Here is a 16727-nt window from a genome sequence, read left to right on the forward strand (position 1 = left end):
AACATAAAAGACAAAAATGAATTAGCAATATTTTAGTTATGCAACTGTATAGGAAATTTCTACATACTTCAATTAATAAAATATATGTACTCACTGGTTTTGGCTTCTGATGTCACTTACTATTTTAATCAATGAGACATGTGTCAAGAGAATTTTAAACAATACTTTACCTTACATGTGATACTAAAATATTGTGCAGGGGTATTCAGAAAGTTTAGCTCTGTAGCAGTGTTTTGCTATTGTTTTCTGGTAGTGTTATGAAGCCAAGTAATGAATCAGAGGTAGTCAAAAGCCACATAGAGTAAAAGCTTATTACTTACTCATTAGAGACTTATTTGCATGGCTCTCTATTGAGCACCTAGCACTGCTGGACTGACTATGTTAGTGTTCTCTCTAGCAACTAATAAAACGCTGTTGCACATGCATCTGTAGGCACAGACATGCACATTCTGACATACATATACAGTTATCACACACACACACACACACACACACACACACACACACACACACACACACACACACACACACACACACACACACACACACACACACACACACACCTATGCAGTCACATTCATGCCTTACACTCATGTATAGATATACACATACACATATACACAGACAGACACCAAACACACCTATACAGTCACAACCATGCATCTACACCCCCCCACACACACACACACACAAAGCCTCGCAGTTAACTGCACTGATACTAACAGACCTGCTGCTGTAATACACAGCACTGGGTTTACAATGGAAAATTTATTCTACAGTCCACACTGCTCTCCTCCCTTCGAAACAGCAAAGTACACTTTATCTTTGAATCACTCTACCCCTAGAATGATTCTGGTGTAAGGCTTCAGGGCTGAGCACATGGGTAATTTCTATTAGCTGCACAGCCAGAGTGCTGCATTTGCTTGCAACATTATCCAGCAGAATGCTGTAGCAGTACTTGCTCGAGGCTTCATACTACCATAGCACTACTGCCATCTTTGAATTGCTCCCTTGTAGTGCACTCAGCAATCCTCCTCCAAACATGGTTGTCCAGTGTGACATGTAGTTCTGAATAACGTCTTAGTGTTTCTACCACCATACGCCTTCTTGAATCATAACTGTCACACACTGCTATTATACTAATCTGAATATGAAGAGACCATACTGCAGTGATTGCTGCATCCTTTTCGCAGACTGGAGAGGAATGCAGGTGTTTACTGTGTTCAATTCATGCTTTAATGTTCACTATACATTTCTGTGGATTGTACACAGGAATAAGGCACTCATATTGTGATGTTGTAGCACATTGTGTCTTTATGTTAAAGTGCCACAGGAAAAGCTCAGGCAGGGTTCACATGCACTATAGCACAATATGCTTGATCTATGGTGTTGCATGAGTTAGACTTACAACATTCAAGTTTCCAGTTTCAAAATGTTGACTCTGAAACTGTATATGCAAATTCTTTTACTCATTTTTTTCAATTTCGTAGCAAGACACAATTCACTTTATTATATTGCACGTCAAATGTTCACAGTGACATGATTCTGTCATGGCCGTAACACTGAGCACTAACAAGAGACACATGCACAGATGATTATGTAATCCATAAAAACATGTCGCTCTTTAATGCTGAGATATTCACAATGTTTTACATAGCAGCTCCTGGCCCTACCAATTGGCATGATTATACAGGAAGCTCAGGTAAGCATAATCAGAAATTACAGGTTTCTCTCCACACACATATAACCAAGTTAACTTTTGGGAAAATCAGAGAAAAGCTGTAAAAGTTTGTGTGGCATTATATTAATGTTAAGCAAACATAGCCGGCCTTAGGCATAGGCCAACTAGGCGGTCGCCTAGGGGCGCTTTTCCAGTAATCTGGATGGTGTAGGCAGACCAGGATGGGTGCACCAGGTGGTGTGTGGGGGTTGCTGTGGAGCCCTGTTGTCTAGGGCACCAGTTGACCAAGGGCTGGCTCTGTAAGCAAAGGCTGAAGCAGTCATAGCTAACAGGAGGATGAGGTTTGCTGAACTCACACTCAGCAGACTCTGGTGCTCATTGATGCTGCTTTCCCCGAGAACCGTTAGCCATTCGTAGTTCTTGGGGTGACTCAAGATCACTCACATAATTTTATGACACATTTCAAAAAGGATCAGTAGGTTTAGAAGCAGATGGCTAGCATTATTCATTCCAAGAGCAAACCCCTCATTCTGAATCATAGAAAACTATCGGCTAACGGAATTATTAATCAAGTCAGTATATTGAATGGCTACCTGACTGCACATGTCATTATCATCTGTGATGTTCAGGCTGTCTTAAACAGTATTTTTAGGTTTCTGCTAAACCCACTGGTAGCACTAAATATTGTAAGATACTTTACAAATACAATGGATGTATAAATCTGCAATGATGTAATTATGAAAAATATCAGTTACACTGAGATTTTACCTCTTCTGCTGTCACAATCAACTGCAGCATGTTTGACCTCCCTTTAGATTACTACTCACAGAAAGATACTTTTTAAAATGACTCCAACCTACTGGAATTACACCCTAGATATAAAATGCTTTAGTGATGTAATAAGATTTAAAAAGACTCACCTAGCTAAGCTAAACAAGCATTCATTCTTCAAATATACTGGCTGATGTTTTATATAGTGGGGCCTCTGCTTCATTGTTGTTATGATTTTTTATCTACTGCATGTTACTATGATTCAAACCTCAAAAGGCACTAAACCCTAACTCATGACGATCATACTCAATTATATTTACTGCATTCAGCTACTGCATCACCATTAAATGCTATTATATTGTTATTGTTTTATCGTTACATTCTTTTTATTTTGTTTTGTCTACTGTATTTGCCCATTGCTGCCAAATTCAGTCAGCTAACCATGCCTGACTCTCTATGCAGCAGAGTCTACTTGTGGATCCTCAGGCATAATACATACACCTATCTATATATACATATATATACAATTACTTTGCAGTATAACCAACACTTCTGTTCAATTTTTTCTCCATCATACTCAGTAAACAACGTAGATGCTTATTGTTATTTATTCAATAAAGGTTACTTAATATTGAAAAATGTGCAGGCTAATTGGATAGCCTATTCAATGTGCCCATCATGAATGAAGCAGTCCCAACAGGAAAAGTTTTATTTAAAAGTTGTTTACTTCACAAAGTGGATACTCTAAACTGTTTAAAAAATTCCCATACTGCTGTGCAATACAGACTGTTCCATGGCACAGAATAATACAAAAGCAGTTGAAATGAAAAGCTCTCAGCTCTTGAAGATGAGTATGTATTCCTATAAGCAACTCCATTGACATGCAGACGCTGCACAGAAGGTACCCCAGTAACCTCCAAACTACCTTAAGGGGAAAAAAGAGCAGAAATGTATTAACAATGCATGCTTAAGCCAGTCCTAACAAGGAAAAAGTTTAGGAGACGACTAAAGTTTTGTCATAAAATGTCATTATTCAAAATATTTGGTCAATTTAGTTTTTAAATAATGAGATTATATAATAGCAATAATCTGCTCCTCTGTGTGGATAATGCAGGATTTACCCACACTCATCCATGGATTATTGCTAAGCGCCCTTTTGCATGACCATTTATTTATTACATACACTCTGATATATCACTGTTATAAGCTTTATATTGCTTAGTCAGGAACTTCTGCTTCCATCCAATGTGCTGTAATGATGCCCCCCCACTTTATTGCACAAATGATTGTTGCTTTAATAATGTTAAATATCTGATTATATACTTTACGTTTCTTGTAACTGTAGCTGCCTTTGAGCCTGGGTTGTAGCTGAAAAGGATCTGTGGATCAATTCACTTACTTGATTAACAAACTGAAATGAATGAATTAATGAATGAATGAATGAATGAATGAATGAATGAATGAATGAATGAATGAATGAATGAATGAATGAATGGATGGATGGATGGATGGGTTAAAGAAGGAATGAATGAATAAATAAATAAACACGGCCCTCATAGTCTGCCATTGCTTTCTGAGTAAACCATGGGGCTCCATGGAATGCAGTTTACCTCCATCTCATCTTTGTAAAGATCGCCTGTTGCCTCTTCTGCCTGTTTCATTTCTTCTTGTATTTAGTCAATATGTTAATTTTGAGACAAATTCTTCAAATTCATTCTCATCATCTACCACACCTTCAGTGAAATTATACTGCCTTGTAAAACTCCTGAGGCACTCATTTTGTACCATCAAACTATAATATTTTGTCCTCATATTTTTTCTGCAGTACAATGTATTTTGGGTTTCCTATCAAAACCATGAAATCCCTATTAGCATTTAATGAAATTGCTGAAAAATAAGGTTGGAAACTATTTTGTGGAGTACTTAATATGTTGAATGTTCAAAAGCCAAGAATTGACATTTGGCATTTTCTGAAATGTTCATCTTCTGCAAAAAAGCTGTTGATAAATCATAAATGTTTTTACTGTTTTGCAGGGGGGCAAACCCCCCTTCACCCCCACACTCCCTGCTAATTATGTATTCTAACTCCAAGATCGCACTACAGTGAGGAAAATATTTCCTGATCTCCACTGTAGTGTGATTCAACTGTAAACAGCTACACTCAAAATCATGAATGCAAGCTGTGTCGACATTTCAGAGGCAATGGGATTTCCACTCACAGTTTTAAACTTTTTCACCTTTACTGTCGACCTTATGAATGACGTTAAGGTAAGTTTCAAACATTTGTTAGTAAACCTGTATTTCAAACTTATGAATTCTTTAGTGGCACATAACAGATTGCATTATGTTCTCTCCATCAACTTTTGCCATGACTTGACATGCTAATTACATTTTGTTTGAAAACAATTTTATTGATTTTGAATAAAACAGATTTATAAACAATCACATAAGTTTCACAGAACAATTGTAATCTCAGAGATTGTAACATATAAAGCTCTAATAACTATGTAAAATAACTGATAAAGTAAAATAACTAAGGTATTTACAAAGACATCCATTAATCTTTACATAAATATAATACTTTAACCATTTGATTTCATTTCACATATAAATGAAGAGAGAAAAAAGAGACTGAATGTATTAATTGTAATTGTTATTCTTTTTTCAACAAATTCTGTAAAGTTACCCACATACGATATGTGTAAGTCTTTCCAGTTGTTCTAGAAATTATAGTTTTAAGCTGTAAATGACAAACTTCATTTAACATATTCTTGAATTCAGTGAAAGTAGGAGGGGATTTAGATATCCAGTTTATTGTAATGCTTTTTCTAGCCACGGCAAGTATTGCCCAACATAAAGGGTATTTTACTTTTTTAACACTATGTGATATGGGTGTATTAAAAAGCACTAGAGACTTGCTAAGCATGAAGTTTTCTGTGAATGGTGCCTGTAATAGTTCATTAACACTTCACCAGAATACTCTTATAGCTTGGCAATCATAGAACATGTGAGCCAAATCTATATTTATATCTGACTTACATTTGTTACAAATGTTCTATTTTGATTATATTCATTAGTTGAGGAGTATAAAAAGATCTGTACATAAATCTCCAGGTGTATAATTTCCATTTAAGGGACAGAGTTGTTTTCCCTGCCGATTCTAATATGTTTATTTTGTCTTGATCACAGGGAAGTTCATTATTGATTGTACAGAAGTAATTCCAGTAGCTTTCTGGGCAGCTATACATTTCATTCCTTATGATTCTGAATATAAAAGAAAGTTTGCCTGGATACATGTGATTATGCTGTAAGAATGATTGACAGTAATCTAGTAATACACTAGTATCATGTTTAGTTTTTGGTGAGATCAAATTTATTTTATTATCTAAATAATCTGAGGATTTGTATATCTAGCCATAGGGATTTGTCCAACTAAAATTCCTGTATTATCTGGTCTACACTTTTAGCTGTATTATTTGAGGTCAATTGAAATCAAAACTTAAGTTCATTTTGCTTAAACAATGTGATTTTATTTAAGTCTGATGTTAACAAAGATTATTGTGTAAATGCTATTGGGAATTGTAGAAAAACATTCTTTATATCTGAGGTGTTTATATATGAAGTCTCTAAAATTTGTTAGAATATTATAAATGTAGCTGGTTGCATGCTTGCATGTTATATGCATAGTAAAGTAATATTTTAGTATCCATAACATTGGATTACTTATTATTTCTAGCTTACAGGTTAGAGGTCTCATTATTAGTTGCATAGCCATTTCTTCCAAATAAACCTTCTATTTAGTCAAGTATGAAGTATCTAAAAGTTGTACAATTGTTCTAATTATAGAAGAGCTTGAATATAGGTTCAGATCTGGGAATGCTATACCCCCTTTGCTCCAACTATTAAGATGTTGTTTAAGAGTTATTCTTGTTTTTTTGGGAGACCAAAAGAATTTTAATATTAAAGAATTTAACTTATTAGTAATTTTTTGGAAGGAAGTATTAAAATCGATTGAATAATATATAGGATTTTAGGGAAGATTATCATTTTTATGATTAAGCTTTCTTCTGTTGTGAATAAAATCATATTCCACTTCAATAATATAATTTGAATGTTTTCATAACACTTACTGTAATTTAATTGAGTTATTGATTTTATGCCTTTAGCAAGGATGATTCCTAGGTATCTAATTTGATCTGTATTATATTTATATTTTTTATTATCAATAGTTCTTTTATTTATTTTTTGTATATATAGGTAGGATTTTAGTTTTGTTATTATTAAATGACAATTCAGACATCCTTTGAACTATGATAATGGAATCAAATAGTGATGTTATTGAAGAATCATTTCCCTTTGTAGTAATAAGTACATCATCTGCAAATAATTGTACTTTAGAGGTTATTTCCTGATTGAGCTCCAGTCCTTCTATATTTTTATTTTCCCTTATATCATTTGCCCATGGCTCCATTATTAGAGTGAATAATAAAGGAGAGAGAGGGCATCCGTGCTTGGTTCCTTTTATGATAGGTATTTTGGTTGAGATGTATGATCCTATTTTAATATATGCTAGGGCTCCCTTATATAAACATTTAAGTTGTTGTTGTCTTTTAGCTTTTCCCGGTTAGGGGTCGCCACAGTGGAACTCCGGTCTGCTAATGATTGGCAGTAGATTTTCACGAACGCCAAGATGTCAGCTCGACATTCAACCTTCAACGAAGGCATGCCCATTTACGCATGTCTTTCGAACGCTCACCCAATATTTAAGTAAATCAATAAAATGTTTGGAGAAATTTAGACATTCTAGTAATATAAACAGATAGTCCCAATCTATTGAATCAAATACTGAGTTTATAGCCAGGCTTATTAATGTCAGATTTTTCTTCTTTCTTTGGGAGTAATCAATTAAGGCTAGAGTTTATTTAATGTTATCATAGGTGCTTCTATTAATCACAAAGCCTGTCTGGTCATCATTTATTAAATATGGTAAGAATTTCTTTAGTCTTTCAGTATATATATATATATATTCTTAAACATTCTGTAATCCACATTCAATAGTGATATGGGTCTATATGAAGAACAACGTTTGGGGTCTTTATTAGGTTTTAGTAAAGGTGAAATAAATGTGCATTTCCAAGAAAGGGCATTATAATGTCATTCTGAGCTGTGTTATAGACTTTATGAAGTAAAGAGATAGCAATTTTAGGCATAATTTTATATAACTCAGGTATAATTCTGTCATTTCATGGATCTTTATTTTGTTTAAGTTTGTTGATTTGGGTATGTATATCTGCTAGGGAGATTTGTTTATCTATGACTTCCACCTGTTGCTTGTTGAATTTGTTATAGAGATTTTTATTAATAAATTCTTGTATCTCATCTTTCAGTTCTATGTTATGTGTGGATTAATTTATTCTGAGAAAGTGATCTTTAAATTCATCTAGTATGTCTTGTATACTATAGACTTCCTTCTTCTTCCTCAATGAGTATATCTTTTTAATAAGATTATGTGTATTCTTTTAGTTTTGTTCTTAAGGTTAGTAAGGTGTCTGAGGTTTAATGAATAGACAAGAAATTTGTATTTTTCTAAGATGATCATAGCCTTATGATGAAGTATAGTGCTATATTCCTCATTTATTTTGTCTATTTCATCTCTATTGTTTTTAGATGTAAGCTTATCTTTATTTTTAAGGTATAATGTACCTAATTTATTTTGCATTATTTTTAAATCTTTATCCAAAGACTTCCTTTTGTTATAATACCATTTGTTTATTTGTCCATATAAATATGCTTTTAGAGCATTCCAAGTGTATATGACTGGAGTGTTAGATGTTGAATTTATACTTATAAAGTTTTGTATTTATTCCTTTAAGTATGTTTGAAAATATTTTAATTGTGTAAGATATGCAAGGTTCTTCTTATTTGTACATCAGGTGTACTATTGACATTAAGCTCAAACATAATAGAATTATGATCGTAAATTGGGCATAATATGATTTTACTGTTTGTTAAATCATTTATTATTTGTGTAGAGAGTATGATCCTATCAGTTCTGGAATATGTTTTGTATCTTTTGGAATAGAATGTGTATTGTAATGAGCTCTGATCTGTGTAATTATGGATATATTTTAGTTGATAAGAGGCCATGAATTTTATTAATTGTTTAGCCTGTAGCATTATCTTTATTTTCCCTATAGTACTATAATCTTTTTCATCTAAAATACAATTGAAATCCCCTGCCATGATGATGTTACCCTCAGACTGAGAAACTATTTGATTCAAATATTGTTTAATAGTATTGGTTCCTATGCCTGGTAACCAGTAGTTGTTGATTACTGTATAACATTTTTTATTTATTTCAATTATAACTAGACAGAGCATTCCTTTGTCATCTTGATATGACTTAATTATGCTAGGTAAAGGAAGTGATTTGTTCCAAAGAATAGCTACACCCCTTTTCTTTTTTGTGTGTTCTGAACTAGCGATGACTGTATATTTGTTTGTGTTCAAAAAAATTTATATTATGTTTCAGTAAGTGAGTTTCTTGTTAAAAAATCATGTTGGGCTTGTGTATGGCTAGATATTTAAATAGACTCCCGCTTTTGATTGGGTTATTCAGACCATTTATGTTGATTGATATGCCTTTGAGTGTGGCCATTTTATATTTTAACATTATTGGTGTAATTTGCATCTTATCTATATCATACTTGTATTTCTTGAATCCCTCTCTTAAATGAAAATTGTTTAATCTGTAGACTTTGGTCCATGTTTCGTAGTGGGTAACAGTTATGTTGCAGTTATTGTATCTTGTGTTCTTATGTAAATCTATTATAATGGATGTCAGGAAAAACATTTTTATAAAGTAAATTGCATGTAGTAACTTATAGAAAAATAATACAGCTCCCCGCCTGGAGTTAGAAACTCCTTGTCCCAGTGACATCAGTCACTCAGATCAAACCCTTAGACAGTAGCATCAGAACATAGCAACCACTAGTAGTATATAATTAAAACTAGGTAACATACTAGATATTATTTCTTCATGTAACATAATACATTTGATTTAGTGTAACTCATCTGATAAAACTATTTTTTCTTGAAAATAAAGTATGTTGTATGCATTAAAATTAACTGAACTTTAAGAAAAAACATTCAATATAACCTAAATTAACAGGTTGCTCCCATAGAAAAATTATAAGACCAACATTGTTAATCAATTTCTCTATAATCATGCTAAACTTTGTTTAACAAGGTGTTAATAATTGTTGTCTATTATCATTCCATTCCATTTTGTTGCCCTCTGCAAGTTAAGCTTGATGTGTTCTAAAACTGATTGTTTCTTGACACTTTGCTACTTTAGAACATAGGTTCATAGGTTCATAGGTTGATACTAGGCTATCTGCCCTAGGGCATTTATAAGCCTAGCCAGAGTGTGCTTGGCTTTTGCCACCCTTTTAGATTAGTTGACTGTGCCTCTGTATAGTAGGTCACAGAAGATAGCCCTTTTAAGGTTAGTTTACTGTGCCACTGTCTAGTAGGGACACAGAGGAGATCCCAGGGGTGAACCTACGATCTCCCATCCACTCGTCAAGATTTCTCTTGAAGAGGGTCATTGAGGGGCTCTGCCTAACATGGTTTGGGATTTTGTTCCAGAGTGAGGGGAGCCTCTGGGATATGAATCTGTCCCTCCAGTGTGTCCTATTTATTTCTGTGCTGAGGTTTAAGTCCCTGGAGCGTGTAGCTCTAAGGGATTTGGATTTCCTGAGGTGGAGCATGTCCATTCATTTTGGGTTGGACATGGCTTTATACGTCAGGCACAGATCACCTCTGAGTAGGCGGTAAGCAACTGAGTAGAGCTGGAGTTTCTTTAGCCTAACTGCGTAGGGCATCTGTTTGAGTCCCTTGATCCTCTTGGTGAGGTATTTTTGGGTCTTTCCAGTTGCTGCAGGTGTCGGGTAAGGTACATCCCAAATGGGGCATTGTATTCAATTATGGGCCTGATGAGTGATGAGTAGAGGGACACAATGACCTCTCTTGATCTAGATGTGAACCCTTTCATGATAAGGTGGGCTATATAGAAGGTCTTTGCAATGTGATTGTCAAAGGAGAGATTTATATCTACTTGGGTCCCCAAATCCCTAATTACTTCTTCCAGATTAATGGATTACCACCTATGTGGTAATTTGTGGGCACTTTGTTTTTCCCAAAGGGGATGACTATGCACTTTTTGGCATTTAGCTTTAGGTCATGGCTCTGGCACCAGTTATCCGTCTCTGTGAGACCCTTTTGGAGGATGCTTATGTCAGTCGGCGAGTTGATTATGGCACCCAGTTTGCAGTCATCTGCGAACTTGGTCAGCCATAGTCCTCCCGTGTTAGCCTGTACCTCAGAGAAATATATACCGAACAAGAGAGGTCCCAGGACTGAGCCTTGTGGGACGCCACTTGCAACTGGTTTAGAGTCTGACATGGCACCTGCAATTCTGACCATGTGGGTTCTATCCCTGAGCCAGTTTGCAACCCATCTTGTGACATAGGGATTGATATTTAAGCTGGTGAGCTTATTTATGATGCCTGAGTGGGGTACTGTGTTGAAGGTTTTTGCGAGGTCCAGGTAGGCTGTGTCGACTACCTTTCCTTCATCTATGGCATTGGTGACTGTTTCAAAGAAGTCGACCAGGTTCAAGAGGCAAGATCTGACCTTAACAAAGCCAATTTGGGTAGGATCCAGTGTTTGGAGGTTCCCAATGTCTTTGTTTATGAGTTCCATGATGATACACTCCCTAGCTTTGCAGACTAGGCTAGTCAGGCTTATAGGGTGATAGTTTCTGGGGTCCGTTGTTGCACCACCTTTGTGGAGTGGGACCACTGTTGCTGTACGCCATTCCTTGGGTACATATCCTGTAGTAAGGCTGAGATTGAACAGTGACTTTATGTGAGGGTTCAGTTCTTCTTGGAGCTCATGTAAGATGCAGCCCAGGACACCATCCGGTCCCATTGGTGCTGTATTTTTTGCTTTAGAGAGGGCAGCTCTCACCTGAGCATCTGAAATGACAGGGGGACAGCTCTCTGCTGGGATAGATATTTGCTCTTTTGGGGGGGAAGGGGGGAGAAGTTTGCACTGAACCTGTCTGCCAGGATGTTGGCAATGTCTGTGGGTTCAGTGTATTTTTTGTCATTTTGCACTAACTCAGAGCATATCTGGGAGTTGACACCCAAGTTCCTGACATAACTAAAGAAGACCTTGTGATTATCTTTAGCGTCTTGTGCAATTTTTTCTTTCGAAGCTGGCCTTAGATGATTTTATGAGGGATCGTAGTTTCTTGCTAGTTCTGATCAGAGATGCCTTCCCTTTTTGGGATTTTGCTCTATCATGTAGTAGCTTCCTCCTTCTGTTGTATAGCTTATTTATGGCTGGGGTCCCCCAGACAGGTCTCCTGCCTTTGGAGGAGTGAGTCTTGGTTTTATTTGGGATAGCATGATCCATGCATTCCTGTAGGTGTCCATAGAATGCATTTGTAAAGGATTCTGAGGTTTGGGCTGTATTTTCCACTGGCCCGGGGGCTTTGAAGCATTCCACCTCCATTTTGAGAAGTGTGAAGTTTGCTTTTGAGAAGTTCTTCACCGTGGTTTCCTTGGCTGGGGGTGGGGATGGGATATCGATGTCCAGTGAGATTAATTTATGGTCAGAGCTTACCAATGAGGGGTATACCTCTGGTATGGAACATAGAGTGTCCATGTTGGTGATGATCAGGTCCAATATGTTTTCCCCTCTTGTGGGAGTGGTGACCAGTTGTTTCACAGCATTTGAGTTTATAGATTCTAGGAACCGTTGGGCTAGGGTGTTGGGGCTTGAGTAGTGCTCCCAGTCTATGTTTGGGTAGTTGAAGTCACCCAATATAATGGTGTTTGGAGAGACCTTCATAATTCTCCAGTGTTCTCAGGAAAGCCGAGTGAGGTTCCTGAGTTTGGGAGGGTGGTCTGTAGCAGGCTACAAACTGAAAGGCAGTTTTGCCCATTGTTAGTTGCACATGGATGGGCTCAGATGCTTCGTGCAGTGCCACTAACCTGGAGGTGTGGGTATCTTTGATGAATATGGATACACCCCCTCCTTTTGTGGTTCGGTCCGAGTTTTGGGGCCAAAAAGCATGGTATGAGGTATAACCTGGTAGTGCTGGGGTGCTCTCGGGAGCCTTGAACCAGGTTTCTGTTACTGTACAGATATTGATATTCTCTATACTGAGGAGAGCCTCGAGTGCATGCATCTTGAGGTTTAGACTTCTGGTGTTGAGCAGCATTACCCTTAGTTTCTTTTTCCTTGTGTTGTCTATGGAGGTGGGTTTGTCTTTTGAGCCTTGCCTAAAAAAGGCAGTATGGGGGTGGCAAGAGCCTTAGCCAGTATTCGAAAGCCCAGGGGTGACAGGTGCAAGCCATCCCTAGCGAAATCAACGTGGCTTGTCGAGCATGTCATCTCAGGCTCACAGACACTGGATCCCCTTTGAGTGACACCAATACTTTAGCCAATTGTTAAAATTTATCATTTTGTCTTTATACTGTGGCATCATTCTTGATGAGGGTAAGATGCTACTCAAGGTCAGGGTCATACTGGCCTGGGCTACATGATCAGAGAGCTCCTCTATGTCTCTTTTCATGTAGTCCAGGGAGGTACATCTCAGGTCATTCACACCAGCATGGACAATGACGGAGTCATATTTGTACTTGCTTTGGAGTGACCTGAGTGCTTGTGTTATGTGGCGGATCCTGGCACCCGACAGGCAGCTTACAGTGACCTTCTCCTTGTTCAGCCTGGTGAGTGGGACGTCAGTGTGTCTGACAATAGAGTCACCTATTACAAGTGTATTAGGTGTGTTGTTTAGCCTTAAGGGCTGTGACTGTGTGGCACACTGACTTTGTGAACTGTATGATACGTGGGTATTGTTGTGGGGTAGTGGTTGCTTGGATGTCTGCTTTGGAGGTCTCTGCTGCTTGGGCAGATTTTTATTTAGAGCCTCTGAGTATGTTTTTGTGTGTTTATGTGTTTGGTTTGCTGTTGCGATAGGTCTATGTGAGACTGGATTTGTGGTGTGTGTGTGGTTACCTTCTCCTCCTGACTGACTGCGCCAGTACTGGGTTGAGAGAGCTCAGCCTCCAGTTTGGCTATATAGTTGCATCTCTCACATATATTTGAGCTTGTTGGGAGGAGGAGAGGGTGGTCTGTGTCCATAAGGCAGTTGTAACATTGCCTCAAGATTCTCAGATTCACCAGCTGGACTGGAGAGTAAACCAGAAAATGACTTTTGGACATGCCAGAATAGTATAAGAAACTACTTTTTGACTGATCAAAAAGGTCCAATAGGGAGCCAAGTACTTAAAGGGAGTATAAGAGGGTGCAGTGCTTTAGTTTATTAGTGCTTACTTATAAGATTACTTATACAAGCAACTGCATGGCTTTAGAATGAAAATAGAGTGTTTACTTTGAGATTTAGAACAGTTCTAAGGGAAAAAGTGAAGAGCAGACTTTGTGGAGCCGGGAATAGTTTAAACCCATTTAAGTGGCGTTGCCCGATGCTGCGCTATGCGCAAAATCATGCAAAACCATGCAAATGCGGGTTTTAAAGCAGGGAAACTGAAAGAGATAGGAAATGACCCAAAACAGCCAATAAGCTACTAGTTTCAGGGCTGAGACCACTCCTCCAGGGACAGATAGGCTGCTCAAAGCTCCCCACTCTCAGTGGTGAACAGAGAAGCTTCCTCCTATCCAAGTAAGGATATGGGCAACACAGGAAACTATACCACAGTCCGGAATTCAGCAAAACCTGAAATCTGGACTAATCTAGTTCAGCAAAGGCGGGAGAAAAGAATATTATTTTTTATTTATTTTTTTTGTTTTTTTCAGGAAACAGCAGAAATACACACAGAAAACACTGTAAATGCTATAAACAGGCTAGCGAACTTTAGTGTGTAGCCCACAACAGTTATAAAATACATAAACAACTTAAATTGATATAAAACAAGTGCAAAAACTGTAAAAAGCAGAAGGCAAATGCAATTTAAATTTTTTAAAGCACGGATCAGTTAGAAATTCACTTTTTAGGTGAGAAAAGGCAGTAGGAGCAAATAAAACAGAGAAAAAATACTTAAATATGGAAAAGTCTCTTTTGGTTCTCTCTGTTGCCTGTATCACTCTGCAGGACACCCTGAGGAGCTGTGCAGAGTTGTATACTGGTGCAAAACTGCGCAAATGCGGGTTTTAAAGCAGGGAAACTGAAAGAGATAGGAATTGACCCAAAACGGCCAATAAGCATCCTATACATTCTTACGCTAAATCTCAATTAAACGAAGACAGAGAAAAAAAAACAACCATATAGCTTATGTAATCTTTCCCATATTGACAACAAAAGGTAATAATAGTTGAGTCTGCAATGAACTAGTAGCTGTAATCTTATAGCATCTGTCATGCAGCATAATTTATAACCCTCGTAATGCCCTCATTAGGTATTTTGCAAAGTTAATTAACAAGCCCTGCAGAGTGACATGTTTACAATGTTTACACTTGAATGCAAATGACAGTTTAGAATATATTTCAAAGAAATAGTCATAAATTAATTAGAATATAGGTTGTTCTGACACATACAAAATGTGACATTAGATGTAGCTGAGTTAAACCTTGGTTAGGAGATCATTTTCAGGCTGTGGAACATTAGTTTTGAATAGCTATATGCAAGGTTGACTGTCATTACAGATATATAAAGATAAGGCTAACAAGCAGCATTCTATAGCTCAAATTGATATGAAGCTATATTTTATTCCCATCCTGCCAGAAACTTGATCAGACAGTGCAGTATTAAACATCACACATATCTAGGAATGTATTCAGTTAAGTTGATGATCTGATCAAATTAACTTTTTTTCCCTTTAATTGTGTCAAAAAATCGAAAACTACCTTTTTATTTTTGTCCATATGTAGTAATCCTCGCCAGTTAGCCAGTATTTTGGTGATTTTAGGCTGTTTTGTAGGTAATAAAAGTCAATTTGAAGTTAAAAACTGTTTCACAAAGACATTCAAGCTGTAGACTTCCTGGTTTGGCACATCTCGTTTTGACGAAATCATCAGTGTGCATCATGATGTCCTAGTGAGAAACGAAGCTTCTGAAGAGAATTCCAAGCTGTTTCGAAGTTGTTTAAACTAATAAAAGCTCGTGGATCATCCGCACAAGGAGATTTACAGTCCCAAAGTGGGAAAACTGCAAAAAAAGGTAACATCTGCTTTTTTCTTTTATGAATAGTAGCTTGTGAGGGAAAGGCTTCCAGGGTTCCCACAGCCAGCATGAGTCTATTACAGACTGCAGGCATTCACACAGTAAGCATAAAAAACTACATCACATCTAAATCACAGAAAAAAACATTTCCCTTTGTCATTTCTTTTTTCCTGTTATTCCCTCCTCCCATCTAGTCTCCCATTTCATACATATCATTTTAATGAGAAGAGAGTATAGTAATAAAAAAACTGTAACTCATTGACATTATCCCCTTTCCTTTCCAAATATATGAATTTTCAAGCCAGAAAAGATAGTAAATATAGGTAGCACCAGAGAGTTATTAAAGACCTGTTATACCATAACAGGAAGTTATTTATATAACTGTTCATGTACCTCTATAGGGACCTATAACGCCCCATGAATGAGTAAGAAAGATGTATGTATATATACATTGAATATTTAATATCTATGCCTATTTAATAGTAAGAAAGATGTATGTATATATACACTGAATATTTAATATCTATGCCTATTTTAGTTAATTTTACTTATATAGAAGATTGCTATGCTTATATCTATAAAAATATTGAATCAATATGCTATTTATATATTATTACTAGAATATCTGTATTTAGGGGATAGATTATGTTATGTCAGCAATACTGTTTTATTATATATATAATATAATCTAAGATTGACTGATATCATTACTGTTATAGAAGAGAGGGTACTATATAACTATAATTATAGTGATTAAACTAGACTTAAGAAATATAAGTCATTGTATAAATATTTCATTGTTATGATGATAAGAAATGCTTACCTTGCAGAGAAAGCATAACAGTAAAAGGCTTACTTAATAACATGGTATCCACAGATATAACAGGATCTAGTAAGATGTAGAAGTATATTATGCTTTAGTTCATTTGTTTTTTAGACTTTTTTGTTTCTCTGTAGTTTTCCAGCTTGAGTTAGATGCAAATCTTTTAAGAGAAGGGTTTGCCCATTCCATTTCTTCGA

This window comes from Protopterus annectens, chromosome 1.part2 (assembly GCF_019279795.1).
Source record: "Protopterus annectens isolate FY-2018-M chromosome 1.part2, PAN1.0, whole genome shotgun sequence".
NCBI lineage: Eukaryota > Metazoa > Chordata > Ceratodontiformes > Protopteridae > Protopterus > Protopterus annectens.